At 36.3% G+C, this 18,563-nt stretch overlaps 1 protein-coding gene across 1 annotated transcript in view; it reads left to right on the top strand.

Annotated features, from left to right (window-relative positions):
- The first annotated feature begins 4,133 nt into the window (after positions 1-4,133).
- The window catches only part of LOC107219515, a 204,673-nt gene continuing 190,243 nt past the window's right edge, over positions 4,134-18,563 (top strand). Inside the window, exon 1 of the mRNA XM_046740208.1 lies at positions 4,134-4,571. The gene's annotated coding sequence lies outside the window, so the exon portion shown is untranslated. The remainder of the gene's footprint in view (positions 4,572-18,563) is intronic.

Here is an 18,563-nt window from a genome sequence, read left to right as displayed (position 1 = left end):
ACGCCGCTCGAGTCCTGCGGAAAGGGAGAAATAAACGGCGACACCCATATCATGCAAATTGCAAAACAAATAGCCGAAGGGTTGCTGAACTTGCGCAGCTTTTTCTCCCGGTCTTCGATTCCGTCCATGATTTGTTGAATCGTAGAATCTAACTTGTTTCATTTTAAGTAGACCTTGAGAGAACCGCGAGTTTCGCATCTAGTTACGTTCGCATATTCTATGTTCTTCTATGTACGTTGTGCGATTGGGCGACTGGCCTCGTGCCACTGATCTCTACGTACACGTGCCTTGACTAATAAGAAAGACACAAAAACCACTTTATAAAACTCTTTCCTTGAATAATACCGAACCTCGACATCATTTTCTATCCACGATCTTCGTAATCTGTAAGTCTGCATGGGAACATATTTGAGCTGTTATAAGATTGACCGACTCTCAAGTCTTATATATTTACAGTTGCAGGATTTGTTGCCAAAAGACGAGTTTATGCACAAATAATAATAATTGATAATGCGCTTCGCCAAATTCTAACCTTTGTTCGTATAACTTCACAGACTCGATTCAATTAACATTGAGGTATAAGTCGCGTAATTAATCGTCGATTGAAACGCAGGTGTTATACTGTTTCAAGATTTTGCCAATAAAGAAAACCGAAAATAAAAAAAAATAAAACAACAGCAGAAAAACGCCGAACCAAGTTTTCAGACAGAAAACTTTTCGATCTGCCGTTGCAATTAATCAAACCACCGCCGGCGATTGTGTTCGAAAATGATCGTCGCTTGAGAATTTTCTCTTGTTCTCTTGCGTTTTCCGAACTTCATACAAAGTTCTACTTGGGAAAAGTTCGAAAACTTCGACCGCGGATAGTTTTCACGATCGGTGTTTTTTTTTTTTTCTACCCGTTTATTTTTTCGCCCTTTCAAATTTTCCTCAAAACGAAAAGACATTGAATCTAGGAATAAAAAAAAAAAAAAAAACAAATACAAAAACACGTCAGTCGAGCTACGAATAGAATCGATCGATAACAATTCGCAAATTATTGAATTATATATCGTTCACTTGGTACTTTCAATAGTTTTTATTGGTGATTAAATATGGTCGATTACACATCCAAGGTAAACAAAACTGGCACCTGGCGTGTTTTTTCTCGTTGGCCATACACTATAAAACAAAGGAGTGAGACACCTAAGGTCTAACTTATCCGAGCTAACTATCTCTAGGAACAACTGTTGACAGAAAACTGTTTTATCGGCACAGATTACATCTAACAATAAAATCGCATTACGACGTTCGAATATTTTATAGCTACGGGTCGTTAAGTTTAAACTCGTTGATTATACGTATGTGCCGCTGTAACCGGCAGCATTGCAGGATCGGTTCGCTTAAATATTTCCTTTCCACTGCACATGTATGCAACGTTATTTGCGCTGCGCTGATGCAGCCACGCTGTAGAATGTCGGGTATATCCACCTACAGCACGCTGCAATGCGCGGTATGCATGCATGTACCATGTCCACCTGATCGTTAAGTACATGTTGAAATATATGATTTACCAGGGAACGGCATTGTGGGTTTATTACATACCTTACCGTCACTTGGCTGAAGGCGAATTTAGCCTGCACAATACTATTGATTATTGTATTATACTCGCGCATTGAGAGAAATTTCTGTAATAAGTAATTAATTCTGACTATTAATATGCAGTTTTCAAGAATTGTCATTTTTTTCACCGTAATCAACGAGACATACAATTTTCGAGAAAAGAACAAGTTTCGTAACCCACGTATAAAGCAAACAAATTTTTTTTTTTTTTACGATTTTAACGATGTTTAAACAGGTTGTATCGTAATGGTTTGTTTGAAATATTAAACATAATTAAAATATAGATTACTCAATACAGCTTCATTACAATGCATGTTTAAAAATACATAGTTTTTTGTACAATTGTTTTTAACATTTAAGTTACGGTCAATGTCACGTTTTAGAATTTATCAAAATCTGTTGGATATACTTTCGAAACCTGGAAGTGCAACTTTTGTACTATAAATGTTGCTGGTGTTCTTTTTTTTTGTGTTACACAAACTTCTGTCAAATCTTCTGATTCACTTTAAAAATCACATTTTGCAAAATTCAGTAATTTGGGTTTCTTTTCAAAAGATCTCGAATTTTTGCGACACGCTGCGAGATTTTCTCGAGGCTGTTTAATAATTTCCAAGTGTCACTTGAGAAGTATTGAATTTTTGTCATGACAAAAATCCATTTTCCATCTTCCGTTACTTAAAATTCACTAAAAAATCTAGAATCCGATAGTGTTCTTCATAGTTTTAAAGAAAATTTCCGAGGAAAACCCGTTTCGCTATAAAAAATTGACAAAACTTACACAAGATGAAACGAAGTGCCAATTCAAGATTAAAAATGACTGCAGAATAGTAATCGTATATCAACGCAACACTAAGAAGCGTGTAGCATATGACACACTGTTAACCTACAGCGGTACATATATGGGACATTCCATGTCAACTCAACTCGGGTATGGTCCTTAGCCTCTCTGATTTGCCTCGCGATTTTTTACATGAACGTTCTGACTCTCGTAGACACTTGGTTTTTTTATACAATTTTTTTGGAACGAATTGAATTTTCTACAATTTTAAAAACTAAATGTATAGATCGACATAATCAAAAAATCTGAAATAGTTGTTAAAAATTATCTTTTAGCTATCAAAACTTTGGAACTTTCAACCGGAGTTGGCCGGCATCTCCTTCTTACTTTATTAAAGCGTTTTTTAGAACAATTTCAGATAATTAAATCGCGTCGATCAACAATATGATGTTTTTTAAAAATTGTTGACAATTCAAATGGATTCGAACAATTTCGTTAAAAAAACTGTATGCCTTTGAGAGTCGAAACAATGATTACATAAAAAAAAAAAATCACAAGTCGAAAGAGATAACTGCCAAGGATCAGACACACGTCGAGTTGGCATGGAATGGCTCATATAGAGGTATATAATTCATTGTCAAGTAGGAGGAATAGCGTAGAGGGAAAGAGATGAAAAGAAAATAGGAAAAAGTAATGGAAAACGGTTAAAAAAGTAGAACGTTCAGGAACGAAAAATAACGTATTGTGTAACAAGGAGACAAACTCTGTACTTTTGGGCGGAGCGTAAATTTGCAATATGAGTCGCAAGTGAGCCGAAGACGAATATTGAAAATACGCGATGCGAAAAGCCGTTGTCACCTTGCTGCACGCGATTCTTTATAAAACAAGAGTACGTTATACGCGTTTTTTCACGAAGCACGAAATTGAGGTTAGGTTCGCGTAATGTCAGATTGATTCGCGACAGCGCATGCGCGGAGTACAGAAAAGGAGTTAAAAGGGGTTCTCTTCCTTACTCCGCGCATGCGCGTTCGCAAATTCACTCTACCGTCATAGAAACGGATACTTTGTGTACGGAAAAAACGCGCAAAATAGGCTCGCGTTACGTAAATTGTACTTGAAAAGGCGCGAAAAAGACGACGCGTTGAACTTGTAACAGTGACAGAGATGTGAGTGGTAAACGTGATCGGTAAATTCACCATATTTTCAGCGTAACAAACTGATAACGATCGACTGCAAGTAAAATTATCCAAGAATCATATTTTCAGGCCCATCTCTTGGTAAAGAAAATATAATAAATTTATTGATACTGTTAGAACATTTTCTACCTAATGAAACGAAAATTATAACAACGGAAATAGAAAAAAAAAAAAAAAGGCGACGAGCTGAGGTTACCCTATATTTCTACCGTAAAACGTTGAAAGAAAAAAAAAGAAAAAAAAAAAAAAAACTGTGACCGCAATTTCACGGCAAAAGATTGTATGAAAAAAAATGACGTCGTTTTGCGGTAATTTTTTTTTTTTTTTTTTTTCATTCTTCCTCTTTTATTTTGGTAATTTCACCGAGAATCTTAATACCGGTATTTTTACATCTCTAAACAGGGATGCTGGGGATGCCCAGCAACGCTCGTTACGCTTAGGGTACAAAAGTATCTTCGACGCAGGCGCCATTTTGAGCGCGTCGCGACGCCCGCGATTCGGACCGAGGAAGAGTCACGCCGATTATTCGTCAGTCGGGCGACGCCGGTCGTCGCGGAATTAGCGTCACTCGGAATTATCATCCCTCGATTTGAGATTCGTACCAATTTCAACGCGATTTCGCTCCGTATATACGCCGCAATAATAATTGAACGACAGTCGAGTAGCGTCGGTTTAGTGCCATTTTCGTATATTATTTTTCAATATCTAGCTGCAGAAATGTGATTTCGCGCGAATTGCGCCGAACATCTGAAACAGCTTTGATCACTCGTCGCTATCGAAAATTTAATCACACGGTTCTTGTACCTCGAACGAATAATTTCATTAGTGCGAACGCTATTTTTTAATCATATTTCTTTAACGCCGAGCTTTTTTTTCAAACCGCAGTGAAGTTTCGAACAGTGGATTCTGGCATACTTCTCCAGGACTTTGTAGAAATCAACGTAAATATGTTTACATCTCCAAGTTCGTCGAGATAGTGATTTGAAGTATTGAAGGTATGTTTATCAACACATTATATATGTACATACATTGTTCTTGTTGTCTACTGTGTGATTATTTTCTGGATTTTCAGCCTCGGTTCTTCGTTCCAATTCAAGTGTCTTATTACTGTTATTATTATTGTACAATTATCGAAATATCCCACCCCTTCGTTTCATATTTTAAAATATGCGAAACTTGTCGAATTTTCATTACCGATATTGAAACCTTGAGAATAACCAAATCGTGTTGAATATTTCAGTTTAGAAAGAGGATAGAGCTGGATCACGCAGAGAAGGATTTTAACTTGTTGCGCTCTTTTTTCCGCTAGCATTTATCACGCTGTTAAAAATGTTCGTAAATTTCTCACGTATATACTACACAAAAGTCTGGCAAAAGCGAAAATTTCGCGTTTGAAAGTGAGTTACTCAGTATTCACATTAAATTTGCAATTAATTTTCTTAGTATTGCAGCTATTTGCGTTTCAAAAAAAAAACAATGATATAAAACATACGGAACAAACGAAGCCCGTTCATTTTGCACTTTTAACGATTTTAGGTTCGCTAGAATTTTTAGAAAAGGAGAGAAAAAATGAAGTAAAACTTTTAGTGTCCAATGAAAATCCGTGCTTCATTGATTCACCGAAAAAGGTGAATTTTTCTTTCGTTTTTTTTTGGCATACACGTTATATTTTTCAAGAAAACGGTTCGACTGTAGTTTTACTCGCTTCCCTGATCAATTATACCAACTTCCCTTTTCAGAATCTACTACGATTTTTCACGTAGGCGAAACAGTTGAAACAAATTCCACGGTTTATTTTTTTTTTTTGCGATTTCAGGATTGTTCGAAATTCAACTATTTCCAACTTATTCTACAGCAGCGAGTTGAAAACTAGTTATTTTTTCAATATTCCCGCTGTTACTGACTAATTCGATCTCGTCGCAAAATCACACATTTCACAGGTCGTAAAACCGTTGTCATTATCGTTGTTGTTGGTTTCTTTTCTTTTCTTTTTGTGGCTTCACGAGAGTAAAAGAAACATTAATTCCACGTCAATTCTACCGGAAAAAGAAAAAAAAAAAAAACATTTAACCCCTGTTTTTATCACCGCATTCGACCCAATTTTTATGCCCGTGACCTTGCGCAGCAACCGGAAACGCTCGAAACGAGATACTCGGTGTTGATGTGAAAAGCGGCTTATTGTTGGGTGGGTACGAGCGAATTGGAGGCATCCGTCTGTGTACGGCAACGAGGGCTGAGTGGCTTAGGGTATAATATGTATAGTCGAAGAGCCATTGCACAGGAACCCATATAAATTGGAAAACGGTGTAAGCTTCTTATACTTCTCGAGGAATTAAGCTCCGCGCAATTATTACAGCGATATTCCATTCTCGCTTTATTTACAAATAATTTTCAACCCACAATATTTCACAGAATCTTACATCAGGCGACATGTTCAATCCTTCGAGTGTCAGAGTCGGAGTATTAAGCATTCTTACCACCTAATTTGTTACATCAATTTTTCGTATACAATTTAGAGAACTTTGAAGAGACATTTCGTCGCGGCTTTCAATGGCCAAAACCCAAAAATCGTCAAAATTGAAGGAATTATTCATATCCGAGATCAGATTTGAAGCATTCAATATGGCGGATCCAATATGGCGGACGATAATTTCAAACTCGATCGAATCCGGAGAAAAAAATTCTGTCCAGTGGTTTTTGGGGTCGCTAATTAGGAATCTGAAATCAGATTTCGAAAGTCCAGTATGGCCCGTATTTGACCGTATTCGATCGAATTTGAAATTATCGTCCGCCATATTGGATCCGCCATATTGAATTTTTTAAATAACGTGCGAGGGATAATATTTTCATCCTATTATATCGCACGCGGTATTCAATTTTCCGAAATTATATTGCGGGTAAAAAATTAAACCAAAAAAAAACCATCGATCGTGTATAAAAAAGTTTTATAAAACGGACGATTATTTTCCATACCGTAGGAAAAAATTATCTCAACAATCACGATTTTCGAAACTGCGGGATTTTTTTCCGAAAGTTTCACGCCTTCTGAACAAACTGCAGAAGCCCGAATCTTTCGCCTAATATAATTAGTTCGGTAACTTTTGCCGATACGTCTTCATCTAACACGGATATATCAGACGTGCAGCTGTATAGAATTATTTCGAAGGGTGCGATAATTCACTCGTCTAAGACAAGCCTGCATCTCCTCAAAACTCTCCGCATAATTTGACGTTAAGGGATGAAGCATGGTCTTGAGTATAAAATTTATAACCGGATTAAGCTTTATAAATATTAATTCATATCCTTAAACGAAAAATTTACTATTTTCACGCGAGGCGCAATTTAACTTGAGACATCGAAACACTCGAAGAATCCTTCGCTTAAATGACAATTATGAAAAATATATCTTACATGTGAAAGAAGAAAAAAGGTTGAAAATTTTGCTCCCATCAACGTCGTTAAATCCTCGCTTTGGTAGCCTCCGAAAAAAAAGAAGCTCAATTTATTTTCTTGAATCCTGTACGGAAAAACCGGCGATCAACTTAAGGAAAGTGACTCGTTTTCAGCACAAGTTAGGTTACAGTAATTCTCACCGTTAAATTAATCGCGGCGTTTAGGAATCTGAATGATTTGCATGGATATTCGAAAGACGTGGCTGCTCGGCTACCGAAGCTAATGGAGTCTAACAGCTCGTTCCTAAAAGCTTCTCGGATAGTGGCTTAAGTTTGCCCTGATCACTAAGTAATCAGGGTAATATATATGTGTATAATACTGTGTGCTATGATACCGGCGTGTATATATATATATGTGAGAGATTCCACCCCAAACCGTCCTGCGTACTTTCCTCACCATCGGCAATTTTTTTATTTTCAATCATGGCGTAGAGTGTGCAAAAAAAGAAAAAAACAGCTATCGCCGGATTTCACATTTTTTGGACCACGACTTCGATTGCCGCTGCTTTCGAAAATGCGAAAATTCAATTTTCGAATGAATAGCACCGTTCGATTGGCATGAAATTTTTATCATAAATTCTTTGTTGAGAAATGAAAGTGAACGAACTGCTTTTGGTTTACAAGCTGCAAGCAAAACGAGTAATTAAAAAGTGAGAAAAATCAAATTAAGTATGCGTTCAAAAATACAAGTTCATAGTTTACTCGTTTTGTTCAATTTTCAGTTACTTGTTTCGCCTTTAGCTTCCGAATCAAAAGTGTGCAAGGTTAACAAAAACCAAATTAAACATAAATTTATATTTTTCAAATTTATATTTGATTCAATTCTTCTAACTTCTCAACTACTTTATTCGCCTGCAGCTTCTGAGCCAAAAGTTTCTCCACTTTCATCCTGGCGTCAGAATTTTCGTTTTTTAACAAAGTATTCATGGAAAAAATTTCAAGTCAATCGATTCAGACTGTTCACGAAAAACTTTGGATTTTTGGAGCAGTAAAAATCAAACCCGCGATCCAAAAAATTGAAAACTTTGTGACGATTGTTTCCTTTTTTTTTTTTTTTTGTACACACTACACTTCAAAATAAAAAAAATTTCCGACGCTTAGAGTCATGCTTAGGTTAATTTGTAATGGAATGCCTCATATATATACAATTAAACGAAGGGCAGCATACAATGTTTACCAGTAAAAATTTCGTCTACCGTTCACGTCAAGTAATATGTGTAATGAATCGAATGGAATACTGCAATTAAATAAATTTATTTTGTATACCGCAGCTTGCATTGAAATATTTGCAAATTATTGAACATCAAGATTGCTTTGACGAGTACCTGCTCAAATATGTTGCAATTTCGCCAATTATAGCCAGACAATATTAGAGGTAGGCAGTTGATACAATTATTGAATAAATCCGCATTTCGTTGGTATTTTTCTTTTTTCATTTATTTGTACAAATTAAGTACGATGTATCGAGTTCAAAAACACAGTCAAAACAATTATGCCCTCTAAATGAATGCATCCTATTATGTACTTGGGAATATTTTATCCATCGTTGATCCCATCGAATTAACGAATATCGAATTTATGTATAATATTCCTCATTTTATGAGCCTTGTTTTATAAAATTAACGATTCTACCGTGTTTATAGTAATTATTTCCGCATCCAGATCAAGAGACACCAATTTAATATTGAAATCTGTACGCAACACGTGAGGCTTAAATTTCTGTTCGATTCTCCGTGAAAATTTTTAATCCATCAATATTCGTTTTCCAATTATACTGATTAGGGTGGTTCTGAAAAAGGTGATTTTTGAATTTCGACCGGGTCATCCCATAAATCGGGTCGAAATATTTAAAAAATAATTTGCTCGTATATTTTGTTCAGATTTTCATCTCAACTCTAACCCGTGCCCGCAAGAGGGTGGATTTCCCTATTTAACCCTTTTAGAGGCACATTGAATCTACAGAAAGGATTTCAATAACATTTTATAGAAGGGAGTTTCTTGGGTCGTTGATTACGAATCTGAACTCGAAATTACAAAATTAAAAATGGCGGATTCAATATGGTGGACCAACAACCCAAAAGTCATTGAATCCACAATTTCGAATTTTGGAATTTTAAGTTCAGATTTGTAATCAGCAGCCTCGAAAACTTCCGAGCACCAAGTTTCATCGAAATCTAATAACATTTTTAATTTCGGTCCGCCATACTCGACCCGACATTTTGAATTTTCAAATTTCAAGTTCGGATTCGTAATTATCGACCCAAGAAACTCCCCTATACCAAATTTCATCTAAATCCATTCGGTATATTTAATGTGTGCCTAAAAGGGTTAAATGGTAAAATCCATCCTCTTACAAGCACGGTTTAGAGTTGAGATAAGAGTCTGAAAAAACGAGGGAATTATTTTTGAATTATTTGTAAGCGATTCGGTTCGTGAGATGGTTAGAATTTAAAAATATTTTTTTTAAGGGCCTGCACCCTAATGCCGATGTATTTTTTTATATCCTCATTTATGTTTTGGAATGTGTATTATTTCGAGGGGATTCTTGCTGCCAGAAATAATAAGAACAAATTTCAGTCGTTGGATACGAAACCCGGTTGTTTTAGCGAATGTCGTTAAACGTTAAAGCCCCTCCGGATATCGTAAAGCGAAAACCGCGCTCGCTTCGTGTCTGACCATATCTTGGCTGTTTCTACTTCCGATCTCCCGCGCTTTTTTAAATCCAACGGCCAGAACGTTAATCGCTTCTAGAATATATCGTGTGATGAATTGATCAATTCTTGACACGAAATTATCGTTACTCCCATCAACGACTCGCATTATTGTTTACCAAATCAAATCTATTTTACTTTTTATCAATTTTATTACGAGATTGTAGTCGAATTTTGATTAGATTTCATACATAACGCGCATGTGCTTAAATTGGTTGTAAATTTATTCTATGTAAAATGAGTAGTGTGATATTAGAGCGAGCAGAATTAAAAAAGGCAGTAAGTCCCTGGAATAAAAAACAATTTCAGTAATGGAGAATGAGCTTTTTTTTTTTGGTTACATAATCATAATTTTTGTCTGTGGAATTTGGAATTTAAAAAAAGTGCACTAACACAGACTTCGTTTATTCTCCTCTTTAATTTTGATCAGAGATTTCTGAAAGCTTCCAAAATCGCGATATGAAATCCGAAATTTCGACGTTTTATGTGTAAAAAATACTTGTATAACTGAGTAATTTATACCGTCGATTGACAGACAATGGCGAGAGGATATCGTGACGAGAACGGATATAGCCGCGTACAAATATGTACATCCCTTCCCAAGCTGACATATGTAGCGATACATAGATCAGGTATCGATAAACGTCGGGGTAATTCATAGTCATGGTTACATGACGTGGAGGGATCATGTAGATATGGGTCATTCCACGAGGTATCGATCAAGATCGGAAATTGAGATTTTAGATTTACTCGAGAATTTTTTCACGCGAATCAAGCGCTGGTCGGAAAACAAAAGCTGATTAGAAAAAAAAAACAAAAAAAAAATATATTCTAACAACCCTTATGTAAGATACGATTTAATATGCTATTTGTGAAGTATTTTTTTTTCTGAAATCTGAAAAATGGTGTCCATAACTTAATTAGATATATGATACAGTGGAGTTCTCATCTCACGGCAAACGTGCATAGAAAATGATCAAAATAAAATTACCATTCAAAATGTAAATGAAGATAAAGAAAAAAGAACATTCCTAGCGATCTGGTTGGGAAAAGCACGGTTAAGCAGTGACGAAGTACCGATTACCTTGTAACTTTATAAAATATTCATCTTTTACATATCATTGATGATTAAATTTCAACATTATGTAACTTTGCTTGTTATTGAAAACTCCACGCTCGACGAGAAGATAAAAATTTTGATTGTAACACGTGACTAGATTCTTTGGAAATTTTTTTTCTTCATATTTTATGAAATTAGTGTTTCCAAAATATTAAATTAATTCATATAATATGTGTCAGATAAAGGTGGGTGATTTTTTCTTATTCTCTCTCTCTCTCTCTCTCTCTCTCTCTCTCTTTCTCTCTCTAATCGAGCTTCATTTTTCAACCATTAATTTCACACGAAAAATTCTAGAGCAAATCTAAAATTTCTCCTTTCATATTTATCTACTTTCTACTCGTGGAATGCACCATACGTAGAGATCTGATTCTCAATTTTGGCAAACCACCATTAAGTATAATAGACTCGCCTGATGCACGCGTTGTTTGCTTTCGTGACGGGGTGCAATGACTTACGATTAGTGCATGTACTCCGCGAGGTTTTCTCTCTTTGTCTTTTTGGTCGTTTTTTCAGCATCCTGTGTTTTTTTTTTTCTACTTTTTTTTGGTTTTGTCTTTTCATTTTTTCACTGTCCCTTCTCCTTCTCTTACTCTCTCTCTTTCTTTCGGTCTCCCTCTCTTTATCTGGCTATACCGATCCTTCCACCGCTCGAGCGCTTCTCAACAGCGAAAAGCTTTTAGAAAGCTTGGAATAATACATGCGGAGAGAATGATAAATATACCCGTATTACACGCTCACCTGCCTGATACAGGTTTCAGGTGATACAATCGTCAAACGCGTGGCGTACGTTCCTTCGCTTGTTTACCTGACTTGTAGGACTTGTGTTAAAAATTCGTCGTGCAATACCAACGCGTGTACAGTGGGACATTAAACGAGGGAGGAGAATTGAATGTATTTTTTTCTAACTTCCCGTTTCTCTGGTTTTAGAGGCAAAAAAAAAGGAAGTGATTGTAATCACCCCAAAAGTGAAAGCTTGTGTTTTTTGACTAGATCTCCGCTGTTTTAAATTGAGAAAATCAACTCCAATCATTTTCAGATGGACGTATGTGTACGCATACGTATGGAATGAATTTTTTTTTGTCCGGTGATATTTCGAGAACAAGTTAGCGGATTTGAATGATTTTTTCACCTCAATTGTCGCGGCTTTACCAAACTTAGAACTGATTAGATTTTGGCTTTGATCGGTAAAGTATTTTTTCAGTTATTTAAATAAGAAAATAACAAAAAAATCGACTAAAAATGATGAGACCTTGAGACTGGAGGAATGGATTTGAATGAAAATTGGTATCGTGAGGTTTTTTTGGGACGCTAATCAGATATCTAAGGTTAGATTTGCAAAATTTAAATTTGGCGTTTTCAATAAGCTAAAGAAAAAATAAAAACATTTAGATTTTGATCAAAATTTGTACTCGTCGGTCTGTTGGGTAACTGATTATGAATCTGAAGTCAGATTGTGAAATCCAAAATGGCCATCCAATATGGTGGAAAAGAATCTAAAAACATCCCGAGTTTGGTAGAAATTGGTAGGTCGAGGTTTTTCGGGTCACTGATATCGAATCTAAGATTAGGCTTCCAAAATTTTTAATATTGGATCCATTATAGTCATTCAAAATAAAAAAAGAATCGTCATATTTTCATGTAATACAGTATCCGAGAGCTTTAAAATCGTTAATCACAAATCTGAATTTCTTGTTCGAAATTCAAATTGGACACTATTAGTGTAAGAACGGGAAATTTGAAGCCAGTTTAAAGCCGCTTTTTTCTTCAAGAATTTAGAGGAAATTTGGTAAACAAGTACTCGGTTTCTGAGTTAATTTCAGCCGCTGATCCTTTAAGTTATTATAATTGTTTTTACTTTCTTTTCTTTTGATACTCATTATTTCTCGATCGTAGTTAACAAAAATTATGAGTGAATTCAACTAGTCAACTAACATGTAAGCAGTCATTTCAATATAGTAACAACAGCAATAATAATACTACTTTCTATGAAGCATTCTCGGCACTGAGAACCGCAAGAAGATAGATAAGTATGCAAGAGATTTATTGTATGGTGGAAGCAACTCCTTGTCTCTATTTGCCAAGATCGAAATCTTTAAATTAAATACAATCAATATAGATTCAAGCCGTATAAACTTTGATTATTTAGCGTGGAATAATTAAGATTTCAAAAAGTCACTCACTGAAAATTACTAAAGTGGTCCATTTCACCTCATTCAAATATTGACACAAGATTATATGTGTGCATAAGTTGAGTTGTAGCTGAAAATCATTTCTACCGTGATGAATTCTCAAAACTTATTATTATTATTCAAGTAAGTGTTGCCCATTTAAAGGGGAAAAAATACTCAGTTAACGAAGTACATACAACCAGTAAAATTTCCCATCCCGTCGATGATTGATGCGTTCTATAAAATTGCCGAGCTATATAAGAGGGGGTGAAAAACGAGTTAAAACCGGACTATAATATCCGGAAAAATTGACCAAAAAAGTACGAACCAGAGGCAAAAAAGTGATTGAGTTGTTAAGATAAAAAGAAAAACAACAACAAAAATTCGAAAGAAACAGACATGGAGAATTAAAAAAAAAACGATACGCAGCGGGGAAATTTCCGGTGTCAAATGTATATACATATAACGGTAATGATGAGAAAGTATTTTCGTATATTCTTTTTCATCGTTCGACCTGTAAATCATAAAACCAAGTCTTAATTTCTCTCTCTCTCTCTTTCTCTCTCTCTTCATCTCTCCGCCATATTTCCTCACTTTCTCATTGCAACGTGAATTTTTCGCTATCTATTTACTATGATTCTTTCGTCTCACCCTACGTCTGTTTCGCTGAAGAAGAAAAAAGATCGCTGGTTGGTACAAATTGGAAAAAGAGAGAAGGCAGAAAAAAAAAAATAGGGAAGAATTTATACGGTTGGTCAACGGAAGGTTGATATGTCCAAGTCGATCTGCAGGACAAAGCTACAGGGTACAAGGTATAAGGTGTAAGGTGTAAAGTATAAGAGAACAGGGAGTAGAGGCGTTCAGTTGTAGAAGACTATGACGAAGTGGTTGAGCTGGATTGCTGCAGTTGAGAGGAAAGGAGAACGGGACGAGAAAAAAGACTTGCCTGAAGGGCGTAAGAAGAAAAAGGCTTGAAGAAGACGAGGAGGAGGAAAAAACGGGAATAAAAATTAAAATAGAAGAAAACTAGTGGCGAAAAAAAAAAGAATTGTTAAAAGTATAAGACGGCGGGGGGGGGGGGGGGGGGAGGAAGGTTAGGGGTGGAAAAAATTACCGAGTAAAGTTAGCAAGGTATATATATATATATATGTATGTATGTGTATATGTATATATATAATATACATTGGTATATAGGTACCTGCCTTATATTCTCAGAAGGCCGCCTGAGGGAGGGTGAAGCGCAGCTCACCACCTTAGGGATTCGAATTGAATTAAGAAGACTAATTTAGGCTTAATCCTAAAGTTAATTTAAAATGGCGTCTTGAGTCCGGTAATCCCTTCCGTGGATAAAATTCTCCGATATTTTCGTACCTTCCGCAAGTTGTGGATATACAGGGTGTTTCCAAGTAAACGTCGTTGTATGTTGGATTGCCTGCCACTGAGGGGAACGCATATTGGTACGAGTTACCTGTGGGTAGTAGGCTTAAAGTCATCGCGAGCGAGCTGGAACTCCGCGTCCGTGTTGCCAAGCTGCGTGGATTTGGCCAAGCAGTTGTTTCGTTGCTTATAACCTTAAAGTGATTGTATGACTTTACTTGACTAAAGTGATTATGACTCGAGAGTTCTGTTTTACCGATATTTCATCCCCTTAGTGGTAGGCAACCCAACATGTTGCGACGTTTAGTTGGAAATACACTCCGTACGGAATGGAATCGAGATGAACGGAAAATAATGATGTTGATGATAATAATATTAATGATGAACCGTGGTTGGATAGAATCAACTTTGAGCGTAAATTAACTCCTTTGCTTTCTTACATTAAATAGGAGGACTGAATATAAAAATATCATCATGGTATGAGGTGATTTGCATAATTTCGGTTTATAAATTTTTGATATACAGCAGTTGATAATAGTCACTATGAAACGAATTACTCCTGTCGATATGTGAAATTTTTCGATGAAAAATGAATTGTTTGTCATATTTGAAATTTTATACTGTGGAAAATTCGTGCGAATTTTTGGCGGTTCGTTAACAGCTCTGTGACAAGAATACTGTTTCGCGTATTACAATGGAGAATTTAAGACAGCAGTTGAAGATAATTGAATAGCATTAATGGTTCGATAATTATTCATTTAAAAAATAAAACCTTATTTCATTTCTGATACAATAGCGTGATCGTCGCCTCTCTCTCTCTCATTTTCACTTTCTCGCTTTCGCTGAGGTTAGCCGGCTGCCTAATTAACAAGTGATTTCAATTGGCGTAATGTTAATTACGTCATCGAGGGCTCAGGCGCATATATATGTATATGGATATACATGTATACATACGCCTAACCTCTACGAGAATTTTATCAGCTGGAAAGTACCCGTAGGCAGTCTCTTTTAACGTGTTCCGACGGGTTTGCGAGTGTGCATGTGTGTGTGTGTGTGTGCGACTGTGTGGGTAGAGAGACGGGCGGATGGCTACACGCCGGACATGTTGCGTCCGACGTTAGGAGTGACGCTGACACGTTTGCCCTGACCGGACCAAAGTGAACCTTCGTTCCCGCGGCGAACCGGAACGTGGATTTCCGCAGCGATGGACTAGAACCAGACAATGTTTAAGACTTCGACGAGTGAGACCTCATGGAGCGTAACGTGATACTGCAGAGATACGGGATATTAGAGTGGCGCCACCTTGCGGCGGAAAGTGCGAACCTCCTAACCGCCCGTATTTAGTTATAAAAGTCTCTTTTCCCCACATATTTTACTACCTATCAACTTAACGCGGCGAAATAAAAGCTCGATAGCTTGCGCGAGCTCTTATGACTCTTAATTACCGCGCAACTCACCATCAACGATCAGCTGATCGGTACTTCTGTCACCATGTTGTTTCATCGTTGCTCATTTGTCAGATGCCGATAAAGAAGGACATAAGTTTTTAATGTCTTGAAGACAATCGTCGTTGAATCATATCGTCAACTCTGTTTCGATCGTTTCAGATTATTCGTATTGCTACTTTTTATCTAACAGTTCAGGCTCGATTTAATCGATTATTCTACGTCATTTATTCCGGGAGTTTTTTTACTGGCAGTTGCTTTTTTTTTCTTCTTCTTGTTCCTGTTTCTTTCGGACGTTTTATTACGGGTCCAAGGCTGGAGCTTTTGTTCGTTGAGAGGGTCGAGTTCGTTCGTTTCCGTCGCTATTCGGGGGCGAATAACCTGATTAGGGCGAGCGAGCCAATCAGTAATTAATCTATTAGGGGTAGTGATGCGATGCAAGCAAAATATAGGGGTCGGTAGACGTGAAAACACCATTATATGTGATCTGTTCAATCTTTAGTTAAAAAAAAAGAAACTAAAACCAGAACACATACTGCGTACGTATAGCTGCAGGCGAATATGCGTTAAAACATGATACTGACAACGAAACGCGATGGCAAGAATATAGGAAGTTAAGAAAATTTCTCTCCATCACTGTCAGAGATAATGTATTTTTTTTTCTTTTTTTTTTTGTTTCTGGTCAGAGCAATATCTTCATACATGCGTACGTGTAACATATTTGTAAACGTTTACTTTTATACGATACACGAAAATAAAATATCATACTCGTGGTATAAACTTGGCTGTATTTTTCTCGTCAGTTATTTTCGACCGACTTTTTACGAAATCGTTGATTTGTGAAATTTTTTGAAAACGAATGATAATTAAAGAAAAAAAAATTGGGCAGAAGGTGTAAGCAGCTCGGTCGGATCTTTGCAGCGGATATTGAAATTTTTATTTTTGTGTTTCCGAGTGAGCGTGGTAATAATAATTACTTCCTACGTTGCGGAAAAGTTAATTAAATCGATTACATCATTTGCAGGGGAAAAAAAGGCAAGCTGTTGTAAGTTTTACTCTTTTTCTTCTCCGTCCCTTGCTTTCTTCTATTGAGAACTCAATTTACTCAATTCCCGAATACGTTGCAGATTGTGCGTTCGGGAAAATGAGAGGGGAGAGAAGAAAAGGGGGAGGACTAGTGGGTAAAAGTCATGGAAAATATCCTATCCAGTTTGCCGGTGAACGCGATATCGTGACGCGACTCGACGCGTTGAACTTGAAGACAGATTTCCTTCGGGACCAGTTTGTGGATAAACTTTTTAGCCTCTCTGAGGATAGCTTCATTAGCTCTCTCCCTTTCTCTCTTCTTCTCCGCGCACTCTTACGGTGACACAAATAAAACTGTTCTGTGAATAGAAAAAGTTTTCGCAGCTGTTGAAACTCAGAGGCCAGAAAAAAAATAAAAATAGGCGTACGAAAGAAGAAATAGAAAGAAAAGCTAAAAGAATTCGATTCCAGAACTGGTCTAAATCACTCAGGATTCTGACTCTTCATTAGGCTGTTCGAATTACGTACTTCATTGAGCTTTGAAACCTTTATCAATCATAGAAGTCTCTCTACATCTATTTAAGAATAATTACAAGCTGCGAGCTTTTTCGTCTTACATCGGTAAGTTTCTAAACTTTGGCGAGAAGTTTAGTTTCAGCACGACTATATCGTCAAAAAAGGACGGGAAAATTTATGGAATTTTTAGGGAATCAAAAAGAAAGAAAGTCGGAAAAAGAAAAAATAAAACGACGGAACAGTGGTAAGAATATAGCGAACAATAACTCAGAAACGTCAGTGGGTTTCAGATTCTTCAAGGTTCTTCGTTTCTGTTCAGCTTCACTTTGGAGTCGAAGAAGAAACTTTTTCTCTCTCCAAATGATCGATTCATCGATATACATACAATAGAACGATCTTCGAAACCTGACAGGATTACCCTACTGAAAATGTTCACGCATTGCGTTAAATTTTTACATGTTTGTAATAATCGGGCGTGTAATTTATTACACGATTTATCCTGTAAATTTGATAAATTATACAAGAAATCACTATGATTTGTGCGTTTCCTATTTATTACGTGATTTCTTATATATTTGATGGAATTTACAAATTAATTTTTGTAACGAATTACACGGTGAATTATTTCAAAACATTATACGATTTGACGGGCGAACATTTTCAGTAGGGTAGTTACTTTTCAATTAACTTCTCTAGCAGCTTTATACTAAAGGCATTTTACTTTTACTTCTATTTTATGACGTCTTTTTATGAACAATCATTTTCAAGAATCACGCATGTACAGTGGATTTGATTTTTATTCTATTTTTCTGCAACTTGATAGTGTTAATTGAAAATAGAGAATTTCAATAAATAAATAAATAAATAAATAAATAAAACACGCAACAGAAAAAATGAAAAATGTGTTACCAATAACTCAGCTTCTCGCAACATGATGTTATATTTCTTGCGTTAAGTAAGAGCTCCGAGCTCCAGGCAATTAATTACCAGACTTCATCTCTGCAGCTCAAACTCTTCTATTTCTCACAATACATAATTCCTTGCTTGCACCCCGGTATCGCGATACTGTATTTACAGTTAATTACCAACAGGGTATTAAATTAACTTGGAAGGGAAAAATTCCCGGGTTAAGAAACATGGTACGGGGACCGCGCGAGAAGTTTCTTTCCTAG

The sequence above is a fragment of the Neodiprion lecontei genome, chromosome 5 (assembly GCF_021901455.1).
Source record: "Neodiprion lecontei isolate iyNeoLeco1 chromosome 5, iyNeoLeco1.1, whole genome shotgun sequence".
In the NCBI taxonomy this organism is placed as follows: domain Eukaryota; kingdom Metazoa; phylum Arthropoda; class Insecta; order Hymenoptera; family Diprionidae; genus Neodiprion; species Neodiprion lecontei.
This window is presented reverse-complemented; position numbering and strand designations above follow the sequence as displayed.